The sequence below is a fragment of the Mustela erminea genome, chromosome 6, assembly GCF_009829155.1.
Source record: "Mustela erminea isolate mMusErm1 chromosome 6, mMusErm1.Pri, whole genome shotgun sequence".
NCBI lineage: Eukaryota > Metazoa > Chordata > Mammalia > Carnivora > Mustelidae > Mustela > Mustela erminea.
The window spans coordinates 126,841,572-126,860,662 of record NC_045619.1 but is presented as its reverse complement, the minus strand read 5'-3'; positions in this window follow the sequence as shown (position 1 = coordinate 126,860,662).

Here is a 19,091-nt window from a genome sequence, read left to right as displayed (position 1 = left end):
GGGTGGGAGAGCGGGCTAAGGACTTTAGGTCAGTCTAGGCAGACCCAGGGATTAAGTGGAGAGATAAAGTTGATTAAACTCTATTTACCCAAAAGGGATTTGGCGTTTTGGCAATATTCATTTGTTACCACCCCCCACCCACACACACACCCAATAGCCTAGTCTACAGCAAAGCAAAACAAAACAACATTAAATATTCAGGGTCTTGCCTACCCTCTCCAGAAAAACAAAAACAAAAACAAAAAAACAACCCGAACCTGTTCGTCGCTTGTAAAGGTAACGGGCGCCCTCTATTGGCACGGAGAAGTCCCGCACGTGAAATTTTTCCCCTTCGTTTGGAATTCTCAATGTCTACGCGGACACTAGGCTAGGTTTCTGAGACTTTGAAAGTTACAGGATCTACCCCCTCCCAAATCACACACACGATATGTTACACATTTCTAATCGTAACTATTTTTTTTAATTTCTAATCTTTTATCTAATAAAAGACTCTTCATTATCATTAAGATCAATGGTGCCAGGGAACAATTTGCGTTCTATTAACCGCGCTCACGCATGTGTCTGTGTGTGTATGTGTACACATACACTTTCTAAACCACGCACAATGTCTTCTAAATTGCAACTGGTCAGGGGGATGGGGTCACAGGTTTGTGTGCCCTTGCAGTGGAAGCAGACAGACGAGGAGCTTTCCCAGCTCAGCTCTGCCCAGACTCAGGGCGCCCTGGCTCACTAGGGCCCAGAGGACCTGTCTCCTGAGCACAAAAGCAGGCTAGGTCCAGTAAGACGCCACCCATCTACTGCCTATTTCCTTCTGCCTGTGGGGTCCACTGAACTCCCTCCTCAGCCTCCAGGACTCCACCTTGCCCCCTTTGACCCCGTGTCTTCTTATGATGCTGCATTACTGGACTGTCCCGTTGGGCCTGGAGCTCATCAGTGTGGGAGAGTCACAGGTCGCTGGGGAAGGGGCGTCTGTCTTTGAAGGCTGTCCACAGACCTCGGCTTCTGTCCATGGCCGGAGAGCGCACCAGCGGCTAGTTTCTCACAAGTTCCATCAGCCCCAGGCCCGTCTCCTCTAACCTGACTGGGAGGAGGTCTCACCGCAGCTCCTTGTGACCTCGGAGGGGACCTCAGAAACCCAACCAGCTCTGGCTTACTTCCCCTCTTTGGTTTTTTAAGAAACGGTTCGAAGCTCCTTTTATGCACCACGCCCTGTGCTGGACACTGTGGAAGTGGAAACGTCAGTAACATCCAGCCCAGGCCGGGAGGAGTTCTCCCCGGTAGGGGTGCGGGAGAAGGGTGGTGTAGGCAGGTGAAACACAGCCGCCAGCGCAGTGCAGCGCCTACCGGCTGGCTGGCTGGGCTCTCACTCTCTGTGTACATGCCTGTTTCTGAAATCAAAGAGGTCTAGTTGTTCCTTTTTCCCTCCTTCCCCTCACCCCGCACCGGTCTCTGTCCTTTCTTCTGTCCTATCATCAGGTGCAGGGCTCTGTACCCTGCCAGTCTGTGACAATGAGAAGGAAGACACGGAAGGAAGAGGGACTTGGTTCCAGGAAAGGCTGGCAGACAAGTGGTGATGGCGGAGGCAGGGGTGACCCCCTGGTCCAGTGGCTCAATTCCTGGCCGGCTCTGTGGGTAGAGCGTGTGACTCTTGTTGATCTCTGGGTCGTGAGTTCAAGCCCCATTTTGGGTGTAGGGCTTACCCGAACAAATCGAATGTATCTAACTTGGAGTTCCCCTGTTCAGCTCACAGCCCCGCACCCCGGCTTCCCCAGCCACAGCTTCTCTTTGCTCCTTTCTGGCTCTATCCAGCTTGGTTCCGCGGATGGGTAATGCTCATCTTGCCTTTTTGGGTTCTTCTGGTTTGGGACTCTGTTGGGACTGCTCTGACCTTCTTGTAGTTGTCTTGTGGCGTGAATCAAGGTAGATGTGGTTAGCTAGTTCTCCAGGAGTGGAACTGCTAGGATGTGGGTATGTTCAGCCTTAATGGTATTACTTGTTCTGGTGACCTACGGCTGCTTAACAATGTGAAACCGACGTTAGTGGTTTATAAAACGGCTGTTCTATCTATTGTTTCTATTCTTGGGGCCATGAATTCAGGCAGGCTTCGAGGGGCAGTTCTCTCCGTGTGACCTTGACCAAGGTCATGGAGGTATAACCAGCACATGGTCTGGAGGGACCCTGATGGCTTCACCCATCTAGCTGGTACCTCAGTCGGGATGGTTGAGACCCTCAGTGTGGCCTCTCCAGTGTGGTAGTCTCGGGCGGTGGCATGCCTCCTGTGGCAGCTGGCATCCCCCAGAGTGAGCCCTCAAGAAGATAGAGGCACACATCTTCTGATGGACCCTCAGATGATATGTGAGGGGCCACATATCATGGGCCACACTCATCATTGAGGCCGGCTCAGAGTCACTGGAGGGACAATCAGAATCTCTCTGCTTGGAAGAAGGAACAGAAGTTTTTTTCCTGCACTGCCCAGTACTTCCCAAAGCCTGGTCACGTGTGTCTGGAAGCTTCCTTCTTCTCCCTCACCAGCTATAGGGCAGAGGGGCCAGAACACAGCTAGTCTCTTCAGGAAGAAAATTTGAGGTCATTGACTTGGCTGTTTTAGCCTCCTGCTCCCTGGAGACAAGCTTCGCATTGGACAGTCACCTGGCCCCTTCCTTCCTCCTCACCAGGGCCAGCCTCTCCCCGACCTCTGCATCGAGGTCCTCTCTGGCCTCCCCAGGACTGGGTCCCAGTGCCATGGCCACTTGCCCTGTTTTCAAGCTTCCTTAATCTGTGGCTTGGGTTGCACCTCTCAACTGGACCATCTTAAAAGTATTGCAGACTGAAGGGTTGGCACAAAAAGTGTTTCGGTTTTTAATGTATTTTTAGCAATCACCCTGAATCATAAGGTTGTTTTCGAATCCAGAGATGTTTTTAATGAAACAATTAGATAAATACATACATAAATACACATACATACCTATATACACACATATATATAATAGAATCTATACACAAAATCAATTATATATTCTATATGTATACATTCTTTTTTCTTCTAGAAGGATCCTGAAAGGGAAAGACTTTTTCAACTTAATCAAAGTAAGAGTCCCAGCACTTGTCGTTACTGTGACCATGGAGTAAAGCACTGACAGGGACTGAGATGTCTAGCGGTTTGGAAAGTTTTAGAACACCTTCCTAGATATCCTAGACATAGGATTGGAAAGAATCTCCAGAAATCTTGTTGGTCATATTCCTATGTTTGGATAATCTTGATACCCAAGTGATTTACCACGGAAGGAAAATGGTATTTATTGCCTTTTGGAAATGTCCCTGTCATGCACTTCAGTGACCCAAGCCCAAGACTTACTCCGGGAGGAGACAGAGAAAGAGAGAGGGAGAGAGAGTAAAGGCCTCCAGCCACCGTTCTCGGTGTCCAGGCTGTGGCAGTGTCCCCCTCCGGTCCCCTGCCAGTCGCCCCTGCTGTCTGGCCTGGCCCAGACTGAGCAGACAGGAGGTGAGGTGTGCCCCAGCCAGCTCCGGGTGAGAGAACAGATCACAGGAACAGCAACAAGATGTTTGGGGTCATGAAGGGTTACATGCTGCCCAGCAACTTGTGTATCTTAGCCCTTGCCCCCCTCCACTCCCCCGGGGGCTTTCCTGACAGATAATTAGAGCTTTTGATTTATTAGTGGCCACAGTCCCTGATCAGGCTCCCCTGTTTCCTGGCAGTGAGCGGAACACAGAGCTTTGTACCTCCCCTGCACCGGCGTCCCCAGGCTTGGTGACAAGGTGCTCGGAACGTCAGGTTAGCACCTGCTTTGCTGTGTCCTGCAGCCAATCTGCAGCCCCAGAGTGGCTGCAGGGCCATCCCTCAGGAGAGCCATCCTGGGACTCCATGGAAGGAACACACGGAAGGAATGAGAGCTTACGGACTCTTGGTAGTCTGGCTTTCCTCTTGTGACTCCGCTTGAGGGGCCAGAGAAAGCACCCCGGGGTGCTGCCCTCTCCTTGTGTTTCCACAAATTGATCTGACAGCAGCGCGCTGTGCAACCTCAGGCCAATCGTGAATTCCTCTGAGCTTCTGTCTCCATCTGGGCAAATGAGTCATGGCCTTGATGATCCTGTGTGGGCCGATTCTATTTTATTCAGTTCGATTGAATCGCGGGCACCTCAAGAATGCGGATATCCTTACATGCCAAGCTGGGCTAAAACCACGCTCCATTATGTCGTCTCCTCCTTCTATGACCCTCCGAGTTGGGTCCTGTTCCTCTCATGTCCAATTTTATACACAGGAAACTGAGGCATGGAGAGAGGAGTTGGAGAACTTTCCTCGGGCGCACAGCTAGTAGATAGTAGACTCGTGATTGAGACCGTAGCTGGGGCTACGAGAGGGGCCATGGTGCTCTGGTTCCCTCCAAGGGGCCGGCTCAAGGCTGCATGACTGGCAAGTGGTGGGTCCTGGAGGCAAGGCCAGGTTCTGTCTGACCGTGAAGACTGCCCCCTTCCACTACTCTGCAGGAAGGACCCCTGGGTGCCGTTTCTAATGGCAAACTCTCGGGAATGTTCAGTGTGAACATCCGATGGGCCATTTGCTACAGAAACAGCGGCATCGGCGTACAGAACACGATGCTTTCGAGTTATGCATGAGAGTGTGTATGTTGAGGAGGTGTTCAAGATACATTAGGTGCACAGGGCAGTTACCAAAACACCACGTGGCTTAGATTCACAGGCGATCACAGGAAGGATAATGAAACAGAGGGAAAGGCAGTTTCTAGTCCGCTAGATTGGCAACCACGGAAGCAGACAGACAGTACAAGCACAGATGAGAAGTGTGGAAGTGGAGACGTGTATCTCCTGCTGGCGGTGGGGTGGGGGGTGTTGGGCGGTGGCGGGGTGGAGCTAGGGTCGGGGGGTGGGGGGCTGGGTGCATGTCAGCAAAACCGCTTTGGAAGTTACCCTGGCACCTTGACATAAAGATACCCTTCAACCAGCCATCTAGCTCGGCTTACACATCTTAAGAAACCCTGGAAGAAGGGCGCACAGGAACCCCCACCGCTCTTCTGCCCAGAGGCGGGACCAGGGACACTAGGTCAGCTGTCAGAACATCGTCAGATTCCGTGTGCCATCTGGGGGTGCGATTACTTCAAATGTCTGCTTGTTTCTCTTTTTTGGACGGTGATGACCTGGGGGACTGCTAAAGGGGAGTGCGGCGTGATCTATCTGTGGATCACCCGGGTCACCTCTTTAACGACAAACCTCTCCAAAATCAAGGATTTGACTGTCCCCAAATACAGTCCTACAGGAAAGGCAGGATTGGTGCTTGAGACCTTCCTTTTACTTGCTGGTCTCGTAGTCCACGGGGACTGCTACAACAGAATACAGTATACGAACAACAGAAATGTATTTCTCACGGTGCTGGAGACTGGGAATTCCAAGATCCAGGTGCTGGAAGATTCCACGTCTGGGAAGGCCCATTCCTGGATGGCAGACGGCCATCTTGGCGCAGCAGGAGAGGAGCTCCTTGGAGCCTCTGAGAAGGGCACCAGTTCCATTCAGGACATAATCGCTCCACCCTCACGACGTAAGGACTGTCCAAGGCCCTGCCCCCCAAATGCCAGCACAGTGGGCGCTAGGTTCCGACACTTGAATTTTGGGAGGACACGAACATTCTGGCTATAAAGCAGGCAATTTTCAAAATAATTACTTGGTTACCTAATACCTTCAAAAGCAGACGGATGGATTTTTTTTTTTTTTAAGATTTCATTTATTTATTTGACACACAGAGAGGGAGCCTAAGCAGGGGGAGTGGAAGCGGAGGGAGAGGTGAGGGAGAAGCAGGCTCTCCCCAAAGCAGGGAGCCAGAGGCAGGGATCGATCCCAGGACCCTGAGATCATGACCTGAGCTGAAGGCAGAGGCTTATCAACTGAGCCACCCAGATGCCCTGACCAATGGATGTTTTACTTTTACCATTAGGAACGCAAGATTTACAGATTCTTGAAGAGTTTTACTCTCTTGTAGACACCAATCGTACTGACCCTCGGACTGTTCATCTTCAGACTGGACCTTGAGTGCTTTTGACGTGATCCTGTCTTCGTGTTTGCAAGCCTCCTTGCCATCCGCTTACAACCAAGTACTCCAGGTTCGTCTTACACTTTTCCTGTCCAGCCCCTGGAGTCTTCTGCTTCTTCAAGGAGCCTGGGTTCCTTCAGTGGGAAATATTTAGGGACCACAAACGGCTTCCTGCCCTTGGAATGCTCCCTGTTTTTAGGACTCTTGATGGCAAGAGTTAGGAAATAAAAAAAAAAAAAATTTCCTAACTCTATCCAGAAAGACTGAGTTAGGATAAAGATTAAAAAGGTAGTACCAACATGATCACATGTTGGTATTTCCCGCTCAGACTGAAGAACCATAGGGTCTTTACCCAACCTTACCCATCTTACATAGGTTTCTCCTTTCTTCCATCCTGAAAATCCCAGTTCCCAATGACATGAACGGGAAATAGTTTCATTTTTTTCTTTGGCAGTTCTTTTTAATCCTAGGAATAGCCCATTATGAATATACGTCAAATTATCATGTTTGAGAATTACTAAAACTGTCTTTCTGTAGTTACTCCACTAAAACAATGCAGCTGGGGGCACTGTTTCACTTTGGTCTTGATTATTTGGGGATTGGTTATTTATTTATTTATTAAGAGAGAAAGAGAGAATGAATGCATGCTTGTGCATAGGTGGGGAGATGGGGGGAGGTGGTGGGGGTGGCAGAGGGAGAGGGAGAGAGAGAATCGCAAGCAGACTCCACACCCAGCACAAAGCCCCACACGGGACTCGATCTCATGATCCCGAGATTATGACCTGAGCTGAAATCAAGAATCAGATGCTAACTGACTGAGCCAAGCAGGTGACCCCTGGGGATTGCTTTTTAAAATTTAACTTGTTTTGGGGGCTCCTGGGTGGCTCAGCGGGTTAAAGCCTCTGCTTTTGGCTTAGGTCATGATCCCAGCGTCCTGGGGTCGAGACCCACATCGGGCTCTCTGCTCCACGGAGAGCCTGCTTCTACCTCTCCCTGCCTGCCTCTCTGCCTACTTGTGATCTCTGTCAAATAAAGAAATAAAGTTTAAAAGATAAATAAATAAAATTTAATTTGTTTTAGAATTAAGTATAATATTATCATGGTGTCCAGTGCAAATCTACAAAGGAAGTCTCATTTGGAGAAGTCTCCCTCCTTATTAGACGAATAGTAGGATACTCCCCACAGTTTTCTCCACTGTGCATTTTCTCACTTAACAATATATCCTGAAGATCTCTCCAGAATACCGTACAGAGATAGTCTTCATTTCTTTTTATTTTTTTAAGATTCTCTTTATTTATTTGACAGAGACCACAAGTATGCAGAGCAGCAGGCAGAGAGAGGGGGGGAAGCAGGCTCCCTGTTGAGCAAAGAGCCCGATGTGGGGCTAGATCCCAGGACCCTGAGATCATGATTTGAGCCGAAGGCAGTTGTTTAACCTGCTGAGCCACCCAGGGGCCCCTTCGTTTCTTTTTTACAATTGGGTACTACTCCACCGTGTGCCTGAGCGTAGTTCATTTAACCATCACTCCACGGACGAACATGTGGATTGTTTCCAGTCTTGCTCTCAGTAACGGTGCTGCCTGAACACTGTGCTCAGTCTTGCCAATGTAACTTTGGGATCAATTTCTAGGAATGATATGGTCGGGCCAAAGGGTGGCTGTAGGTTTTCTGGTACATATTGTCAAGTGGCCCTTAAATTGGTTGTGGCATTCTGTATCATGAGACCTGTTTCTCCATAGATTCCCCAATGGAGAATGTCAGCAAATTTTTGGGCTTTTGCCAGTTTCATAGGTGAGAAATATCTTAGTGGGGTTTTCATTGAATTAATTTTTTTTGAAGATTTTAGAAGAGAGAGAGAGAGAGAGAGAGCGCAGAGGGAGAGGGAGAAGCTGAGTGGGGAGCTCAATGCAGGGCTCAATCCCAGGATCCCAGGATCATGACCTGAACTGAAGGAAGATGCTTAGCCAACTGAGCCACCTCAGGAACTCCTAACTGAATTAATTTTTAAGGTCAGTATTTACTATCAAAATTAGAATAAAGAGGGAAGAAATGTTTTGTTTGGCTAATCTTCCCTTTAATTTAGCATTACAATCATCATAGGTTTCCAGGGTACTTCCAGGATTCACTAGCCTGTGGCTACAATATGAAGTCCCACTCATTTTTTTTTTTAGAGAGAGAGAGAGGGTGGTAGGGTGCAGAGGGAGAGGGAAAGAGAAAATCTTCAGCAGATCCACACCCAGCATGGAGCCTGATGCCAGGCTTGATCTCACAACCCTGAGATCACAACCTGAGCTGAAAGCAAGAGACAGATGCTTAACCGACTGAGCCACCCAGGCATCCTGCCCCCGCCATTCATTTTTAATGCCCAGATTACAATAGTTTGAGGTTCCCTAAACATAACTTTAAAGGGGACATAGCAATCCCTATATCTCTGGTTATTGGGGGGGAGTATCCAAAGGGCACCTTGAGGGCAGCGCCAACCAGGCTGTCAGTGGCAGTCCCCACGGCTGGGTGCTGGCCCCCTTCTCCTAGCACAAGGGTCCCCTACTGGCGGCCATGATGCGTCGCTGCTGCTGGATGGGTGCTGGCTGTGAGGACATCAGCGCTGACCACAGCCTGCCTGGAGGTGGCAGGACGGAGCTAGGACGTCTGAAGTGGTGGCTGTCCCCACCACGGTGCTATCCTGTCTCCCATCCTCTGGCCCCCGCCCGTCTTGTGCCATTCTCCTCTAGAATCTCCTGCAGAGCTCAGTCTGCTTTTCAAGAATCTTACTGAGATGTTCATGAAAATGGTTCCTCCCCTGGATGGTTGAAGCCCCCCACCCAGGAGCGCAGGCAAGTATGGGAACATGAGTTACACCGCCCCCATCGGCTTAGCGCCCCATGTCCCCTCCCCTGGCCATGACCTGCCATCTCACCGGCACTCAGGCAGAACGCACAATTAGCTGACTCATGTTCATAACAGTGAAACAGGAATTGCTCACTGAAAATTAACTCGTGTCAGTTTAAAAGGCAAAAAGAACCGAGGGAGTGGACAATATTATGAGATGCATTTATACACAAATAATCCTGGCGTGCACACATTAACGGTACAGAGACTAGTGACAGGAAAGATTAGTGTTGATCAATATTCTTGCAGAGATTTACTTAGAGCCAAAGAGGAAATTTTAAATTCACAGAAAGCACTGTTAAGCAGAGTAAGCATAGTGATTGAAATAATCAGGAAAAAATGCCCCACTTTGGAAACAATTTTCTAAAAAAAAATACATAAATTCATAAAACAGTCCTAGGACTCATAAATATTACAATTCTCATGCCAGCACTCGTACTTTTTTAAATAAAAATTTTAAAAGATTTTATTTATTTATTTGATAGAGAGGAAGAGATGACAAGTAGGCAGAGAGGCAGGCAGAGGGGGAGGGGGAAGCAGGCTCCCTGCTGAGCAGAGAGCCCGAAGCGGGACTCGATCCCAGGACCCTGAGATCCTGACCTGAGCTGAAGGCAGAGGCTTAATGCACTGAGCCACTCAGGTGCCCCATCGTACATTTTTTTAACTGTATGTATTCTTTTTTTTAAATTTCATTTTTAAATTTTTTTTATAAACATATAATGTATTTTTATCCTCAGGGGTACAGGTCTGTGAATCGCCAGGTCTACACATTTCACAGCACTCACCATAGCACACACCCACTCCCAATGTCCACAACCCCACCACTGTCTCCCGACCCCCCTCCCCCAGCAACCCTCAGCCTGTTTCAAAGCACTCATACATTTAAAAAAAAAATCATATAAGTGAAAAAATGCTTAAAGGCTTATAAAAGGTTGTTGGTGGTTTTTTTTTTGTTTTGTTTTGTTGGGGTTTTATCTTTTTGCTATTTATTGTTTTATTTTTTTGCTCTTTATTGTTTACTATCAGTTTCATTAATTGGTCGTTCTGCGTCATAAACTATCAACCTGTCCATTTTAGAATGACCCTGAGCCACTTCCGTTAAGTGCTTCCTGATCGGTGGTGGTTGGGGGGATCCCTGGGCTCTGGGGTCTCGTGTTCATGGCAAAGCCTGGTGAGGTTTAGCTCGGACGTTCTGGAAGTGTCCCTGAATTTAGTCCAGGCCTCACCAGCCCACCGAAGACATTTTGGAGAGGGTCTTGTGGTAACCCTGGCTCGATGTGTGTTGGCAACAGGGGGCCTCCGTCTGTTTGTCCCAGTCCCGCCTGCTTCTAGATTGCCCGAAGGAGGAGGCCCCCGGGGGTGGGGCTTCTGTCCATGCTGTCATTGCTCTGATCCTGGAATGGCAGCTTAGCCTGGACTCCAGGGACAACGAATGTCTTAGGCAAGTGGAAATGGTCACCCAAGGGGCTCTCCAAGGAGACCATCTCTTCCATTCCTGACCCAGGGCCCAGGTGCAATGGCTTAGTTCCCATTGAGGATGTTTCTTGTTTTGCTGATTCTTCTCAGTGTCAGTCCCTTGCTCAGGTCACCCTGTCCCTTGCCATTGGCAACCCCTGGTCCTACACCTGTTGGAGTATTTGCAGGGACAAGGGTGAGGCAAGACAGGCACTCGAGCTGCAAAATCTCAGCCTCAGCTGCCGGTGGGGGTGACAGCCGGCGCCTCCTGACCCATGAAGTGCTGCCCGTCCCCCCTCAGAAAGGGCTGTCCCTGCCGCAGGCCTCGGCGTCGCGGCTCCGGGAAGGTTGTGGAGGGTGGCAAGGAGGCCACGCAGGATGGCCACCCACTTGCATGGAGCCCTGCCACATCTCAGGGAGCTCTCAGACTCGCGGGCCTGACCTTGGCCTTGAGAAGTCCTCAAGGGAACTCCTCTGCCTGAAACCAGGATCACATCCAAACTGTTGAAGAGAAGGACACCCTCATAGATTTGGGAGCCCCGGGTGCTGTCTCCCAAGACGTCAGATGCCTCCAGGGACTCTGGCAGCTCGGAATCGGGCAAGATGAGGCTGAGATTGCGAATTCCATCAAGCAGCCGTGTTGATATGGTAGCGTCGAAAATAGATTATTTTAATTGCTAATTGTTCTTGAGACCCCTACCAAGGTATTTTTTTTCTTAAATGTGGTCTAAATGTTCTCAACAAGCACGGTGAAGGAATTACAGTTTATTCAAAGGCTGACACGCTGCTGATTGAAATACAAAGAAGAGTAATCAAGGTTTTTTTTTTCCCCCTGTGGCTTTTAACATTTACAAAGAAAATGATTTCAAGGGGTACGCACTAGAAAGAAACAAGCTGTAAACAGTTACCAATCAGCCAAATACTCCGATTACTAAGAATGTTCCCTCCACCCTTGTCTCATCTCTCACTCCCCCTCCCCTGATGATCGGCATCTAAATGTAATGGGAATTATTCTTTTGTTCAGAACTCTCTGGGAGGAGGATATCCGGTTCCAACAGTCCAGGACCTGGTCTTGGATGACCTCACAGAGACAACCCCCCCCACCCCACGCAGCCCCGCGGGATGCCCCCTCTTCGCCGGTGACGTGAGCAGAAGCCTCGCAGCTGGCCGGCCACAGAGGTTGCCCTCCGGCCCCTGCTCTTCGGAGCAGCCTCAGTGAGGGCGTCCTAAGATGGGAGAAAGCTCAGAGAGCATGAGGAGAAGAGACTGGACGATGTAGAGAGCAAGCCAGTGGACGACCCAGTCTTTGAAGAATTCCTCAGTTGCTGGTGTCTTGAGAAAATGGCCTTTTCCTGAAGTCCTCAAGCCTCGGGGGTGTCTCTCGGGTCACCTTACAATGCCAGTGGGTCAGTAGAGCCGGGACTCTGGAGGTCACTGGTAATGTGATGTGTTCAAATCACCCTTATAGTGGTGGAAGGGATAATGCTGTTTATGGCTTGTGCCAGGGCAGGATCGAGCCACAACTGATAACTTCTGAGAAACATCCTTGGGCTGTCTTTCCTTTTTTTTTTTTTAACCCAAGTATAGTTAATATACAGTATTACATGAGTTTTGGATGCACAATATGATTCGACAAACTATAAGGAACAGGCTGCTAACACCCCTTAGACCAATGGTGAGTGTGTACTGCCCTCACCTTCCGAGGCATCAGCCTTCAGACTGATCTCTACACCTTGTGATTGTGTGAGTGCCTACCTGGGCACGTTTTCAACTCCGTTTTTAAGCTAACCCTAACTTCATAATTCAGGACAGGATGTATGTGTTGGTGGCGAAGTGCCATGTGTCTGTTTCATCCTTTCCTTTCTTTTTAATTTTTATTTATTTGAGAGAGAAACAGAAAGAGAGAGGGAGAGAGAGAGCGAGCACCCACACAAGCAGGGAGGGGAAGTTGAGGGAGAAGCAGACTCCCCGCTGAGCAGGGGGCCCAATGAAGGGCTCAATCCCAGGACCCTGGGTTCAGGATCTGAGATATTCGACCGACTGAGCCACCCAGGCATCCCCTTTCTCTCCTAAATACCATTACAGCCAACCTAACCGCTCAGACTCTTTGATCAGTGTGAAGGAAGACATGCTTCACAGGAACACACACAAACTAAGCAGAAAATCAGAGAACAGCGAGGAGGAGCTCTCCCTACAAAAAGCAGCCCGGCTCCCTTGGTTTCACTGCAATTTCTAATTCTAATTATTATTTTCATTTTATTTTATGATTCTAATTATTTTTCCCAAATTTTGGTGTCTTCAATATATCTACATTTATTTATTTTTTTAAAAAGATATTTTATTTATTTATCAGAGAGAGGGCGGGGGAGAGAGCGAGCACAGGCAGACAGAATGGCAGGCAGAGGCAGAGGGAGAAGCAGGCTCCCTGCCGAGCAAGGAGCCCGATGTGGGACTCAATCCCAGGACGCTGGGATCACGACCTGAGCCGAAGGCAGCTGCTTAACCCACTGAGTCACCCAGGTGTCCCAATATATCTAAATTTAATTCATCATTTTGGGAAAAACAAAACAAAACAGAGATCCCTGTATAATATTCTTTTCCTCACTTACTCCTCCAGCCATACTGGTCTCCCTGTTCATAAAGAACACTCCCTCCACATGAACTTCATAGTTTGTGTTTCTCTCTGCCCAAATGCTCTTCCCTCCTCTGCCAGTCTTCTCAGTGAGGCATTCCCCCAACTACCTGAGCTAAAATCATAGCCCACCCAACAACATACCCTGTCCTCTTCCGTGGATGCTTTTTCTCTATAGCACTTAGCACCATCTAAAGCCTTATTTTACTTATTGATTTACCCTATTGCCTATCTCCTTTACTACAGATTCTTACAGCTCCAAATGAGGGCGGGAGCTCAGAGATTTCACCCGTGTTGTTGATGGTTATGTCTGAGGTACCTAGAAAAGAGCCCAGCAAACAGCAAGGACCCCTTAAATATTTGAACGGATGAGTGATGCTGGCTTAACCACTCCCCACATCCCCACACCTGGGCAGCCCAGTTTCTCTGAATGCTTAGGGCCCTCCCTTCCTGTTAGAGTCCTGCCCTCACCACCCCAACATGTCTTGAAGATTTTTCTTATGTCTCGTAGGTTAGCAATGTAACTCAAAGCATCAGTATATTTCGGGGCACCTGAGTGTCTCAGTGGGTTAATAAAGCCTCTGCCTTCGGCTCAGGTCATGATCTCAGGGTCCTGGGATCAAGCCCCGCATAGGGCTCTCCACACAGCGGGGAGCCTTCTTCCCCACATCGACCCACCCTCTGCCTGCTTCTCTGCCTACTTGTGATCTCTGTCTGTTGAATAAAGAAAAATCTTAAAAAAAAATTAGTATATTTCAGGCAGGTTCTGTTTTGTCTTTAACTGGAGGAACCTTCAAAGAATCTGGTTTTTCATATTGATGAAAGTGAAAGCTAAATTTTATTCTTTGACTATCCTATTAAATTCATTTTGGTAGAAATTTAATGTTCCCCCATCTATTTTCTTAGGTGAAATTCATTTATATATTTCCTTCCTTTATGTAATCCTCTACCTTTGACAGAATTTAATGTCACTGTTGTGTTAGTTTGGCAAATACTAAATCTACTATGTATATGGCTTATGAATTGTTGGGAGATCTGAGGGCATTCACTCATTCAAAAATCCAGGTCCAGAGTTATTTTTGAGATGTAACTATGTATAATTTCTAGTTTTCTCTGTGCATACTAGTCTATTCAGATACTAAGATCTTCTTGGGGTGCCTGGCACGCTCGGTAAGTAAAGCATACGACTCTTGATCTCAGAGGTGTAAGTTTGAGCCCCATGTTGGGTGCGGAGGTTACTTTTAAAAATAAATTATTTTTTAAAGAAGATCTTCTTAGGGCACCTGGGTGGCTCTGTGGGTTAAGCCACTGCCTTCGGCTCAGGTCATGATCTCAGGGTCCTGGATCGAGTCCCGCTCTCTGCTCAGCGGGGGGCCTGCTTCCCTTTCTCTCTCTCTGCCTGCCTCTCTGCCTGCTTGTGATCTCTGTCAAATAAATAAATAAAATCTTAAAAAAAAAAAGAGAAGATCTTCTTATAGCAATTTTGATAATTTAATATTTTCTACAGAAATCATACATTTCAACAAAAAGGCAGCCTAATGAATGGGAGAAGATATTTGCAAATCATTTATCCAAATAAGGGATTAATATCCAAAATATACAAATAACTCATACAAATCAACATCAAAAAATATATAATCCAATTTCCCTCAACTCCCTTCTCCTCTCCATCTCCCCTTGTCCTCCATGCTATTTGTTATGCTCCACAACTAAGTGAAACCATATGATAATTGACTCTCTCTGTTTGACTTATTTCACTCAGCATAATCTCCCATCCAAGTACTAACCAGGCCCGACCCTGCTTAGCTTCCGAGATCAGACGAGATCGGGCGCGTTCAGGGTGGTATGGCCGTAGACTCACTCAGCATAATCTCTTCCAGTCCCGTCCATGTTGCTACAAAAGTTGGGTATTCATCCTTTCTGATGGAAGCATAATACTCCATAGTGTATATGGACCACATCTTCCTTATCCATTCGTCTGTTGAAGGGCATCTTGGCTCTTTCCACAGTTTGGCGACCGTGGCCATTGCTGCTATAAACATTGGGGTACAGATGGCCCTTCTTTTCACTACATCTGTATCTTTGGGGTAAATACCCAGTAGTGCAATTGCAGGGTCATAGGGAAGCTCTATTTTTAATTTCTTTTGGAATCTCCACACTGTGGAGATTGGCTGCACCAATTTGCATTCCCACCAACAGTGTAAGAGGGTTCCCCTTTCTCCACATCCTCTCCAACACACGTTGTTTCCTGTCTTGCTAATTTTGGCCATTCTAACTGGTGTAAGGTGGTATCTCAATGTGGTTTTAATTTGAATCTTCCTGAAGGCTAGTGATGATGAACATTTTTTCATGTGTCTGATAGCCATCTGTATGTCTTCATTGGAGAAGTGTCTGTTCATATCTTCTGCCCATTTTTTTTTATATGATTGTCTATTTTGTGTGTGTTGAGTTTCAGGAGTTCTTTATAGATCCTGGATATCAACCTTTTGTCTGTACTGTCATTTGCAAATATCTTCTCCCATTCCGTGGGTTGCTTTTTTGTTTTGTTGACTGTTTCCTTTGCTGTGCAGAAGCTTCTGATCTTGATGAAGTCCCAAAAGTTCATCTTCACTTTTGTTTCCTTTTGCCTTTGGAGACATATCTTGAAAGAAGTTGCTGTGGCTGATATTGAAGAGGTTACTGCCTATGTTCTCCTCTAGGATTCTGATGGATTCCTGTCTCATGTTGAGGTCTTTTATCCATTTTGAGTTTATCTTTGTGTATGGTGTAAGAGAATGGTCAAGTTTCATTCTTCTGCATATAGCAGTTTTCCCAGCACCATTTATTGAAGAGACTTTTTTCTACTGTATATTTTTTCCTGTTTTGTCAAAGATTAAGTGACCATAGAGTTGAGGGTCCATATCTGGGCTCTCTACTCTGTTCCACTGGTCTATGTGTCTGAGGGAAATTTGAAGGGGAGGTGAACCATGAGAGACTATGGACTCTGAAAAACAATCTGAGGGTTTTGAAGGGGCGGGAGGTGGGAGGTTGTGGGAACCAGGTGGTGGGTATTGGAGAGGGCACAGATTTCATGGAGCACTGGGTGTGGTTCAAAAAAACAATGAATACTGTTATGCTGAAAAAATATATATATATATTCCAATTAAAAATGGGCAGAGGACCTAAATAGACATTTTTCCAAAGAAGACATCCAGATGGCCAACAGACACAAAAAAAGATGCTCAACATCACTAATCATTAGGGAAATGCAAATCAAAACCACAATGAGGTACCACCTCACACTAGTCAGAATGGCTGGTATCAAAAAGACAAGCATTGGGAAGCATGTGGAGAAAAAGGAATCCTTGTGCACTCTTGAAAGGAATGTAAATTGGTTCAACCCTAGGGAAAACAGTATGCAAGTTGCTCAAAAGTTAAAAATGGAAATATCATACAATCCAGTAATTCCACTTCTTGGTATTTACCTGAAGAAAATGAAAAAACTAAATAAAAAAGATACATATGGGTCACCTGGGTGGCTCAGTGGGTTAAAGCCTCTGCCTTCGGCTCAGGTCATGATCTCAGGATCTTGAGATCGAACCCCACATCGGGCTCTCTGCTCAGCAGGGAGACTGCTTCCCCCTAACCCCCTCTGCCTGCCTCTCTGAGTACTTGTGATCTCTGTCAAATAAATAAATAAAATCTTTAAAAAAAAGATACATGCACCCCCTATGTTTATTGCACCATTGGCTATTTACAATAGCCAAGATATGGAAGCAGCCCAAGTGTCCATTGACATATAAATGAATAAAGGTGTGGTGGACACACACACACACACACACACACACACACACACACACACACACAGGAGTATTACTTAGCCATAAAAAAAGAATGACATCTTATCATTCACAACAGCATGCACAGAAGTAGAGGGTATTACATCCAAATGAAATAAGTCAGATAAAGACAAACACCATATGATCTCACTTATCTGTGGAATCTAAAAAACAAAACAAATAAACAGACAAGCAAAAAAAAGAAACAGACTCATAAAAATAGAGAACAAATGGGGGGTTGCCAGAGCAGAGGGAGAGAGGAGGATGAGCGTAAGAGGTGAAGGGGATTAAGAACTGTACATTTCCGTTTATAAGTCAGTCATAGGGATGGAAAGTCCAGCATGGGGAATATAGTCAATAGTACTGTAATAATTTTGTATCGTGGCAGATGGTAACTGCACTTAACCTTGGTGAGCATTTTGTAATGCATGCGATTGTCAAACCACTGCTATATTCCTGAAGTGATGTTAATTGTGTACGTCAACTATACTTCAGTGAAAAAAATCCACACGTTTCATCTGTATTTCTCAGTTGAACTCTACAGAGCATATGTTAACGATTTAAAAATTTCCTGTATCTGTTTTTATACCCCACATGTTATTTCTATTTTAAGTTCAGATGGATTCTTTCTTCTTGTTTAAAGCTACTAGAAGTCTGTTCTATATTGTTGTTGTTTTTCAGAGACTCAATTGTTTGATGTTTTAGTTCTCTCCTAATTCATTATCTCCTCTTAATTTGTCATTTCTTTATCCTATTAAGATATCTACTAATATTACCTTATTCCTTTTTCTAATTTCTTTTAATGAATCTTTTACTTCACTTACTTTCTTTTATAAAAAAGGAAAGCATTTAAGGCTATGCATATAATATTAACAATATCCTATAGTATTTGATATGTATTGTTATTTCTTAAATGTCATATATAATAGTGAATTTGTCTTTCTTATTCTGGGTTCCTGAGATAGAGCTTTTAAACCCTTGGACACTCCTTGGTGGTAAAGACTGTCTTTCTTATTCATGAAGGACCATTGGATCATACCCAAGTTTATGCTAAAGAGATGACCTGGATGGGGGCTAGTCATGATGGTAAGACCAACCACACGATTAAAGGATTGTAGCTTTGAGCCCCATGATATCATCCCAACCTCCCTACCTCTGGGTAGGGAAGGCAGAATGGGTATCGAGTTCATTCACATGACTCAATCAATCTTGCAAATGTAACGAAATTCCAGCAAAAACTGAACACTGAAGCTCTGGTGAGCATCCCGGTTGCTGAGCCTATCCATTTGCTGTGGGGGTGATGCAACCCGATTCCAAGGGAAAGGGCACAGAATCTCTGTGTTGGAACCTCATGCTAGGTGTTTCTTCACTGACATCTAGATTTTTATACTTTAGAATAAAACCATAATACTAATAAATACTATAATGCTAATAAAATACTATAATACTATAGTATTATATATATATACTATTACATATATATACTATAGTATATATATATACTACTATAATACTAATAAAACTATAGTACTAACAAGTATAGCACTTTTCTGAGTTTTGTGAGTCATTTTAGTGAATTACTGAACCTTTAGGAGGTCACAAGAGATCTCTGAATTTGTAGCTAGTTGGTCAGAAGTGCAAGTAACCTAGGGACCCTTAAACTTGCAGCTGACAATGGACATAAGAGGAGCCTTGTTGGGGACTGTACCCCACGCTCTGCGTGGTTAGCATCAGAATTGCATTGTGGTGCTGTAGTCAATATATTACTTAATATTTTATTTTTTTAACACAAGACTATAATTTAATCATTTTGCTCCAGTGATTTGATATTCTTTCCATCTTAAGACGTAAGTCAAACCAGTCACTTGTGGAATGTTCTGTTTTTTTTCTTGTTGCTGCTAAGATAGAGGAACAGAGGTGTAAGCAACCCACCAACACATAATCTAGCAATCATTTCATCAACCGTGACTCTACTCAACCAAGTCACTGGTCTCAACTTCTTTCTGACTATAGCTTTTTTTTTTTTTTTTTTAAAACCCCGTGTGTATGGGTGCTAATTTGATGGTGAGAGGTAGAATTACATTTATAGCATATGAGGATAATCTATAAAATTGCCAATCTAATAAAAAATTATTAATATTCTCTTCTGTAGCCAAAGAAAATCATGTTTGGAAAATAGATGAAAATCATATTCTATTAAATAGCCATTATTCCTCCACATGCATTTTCAGTGTCTCAG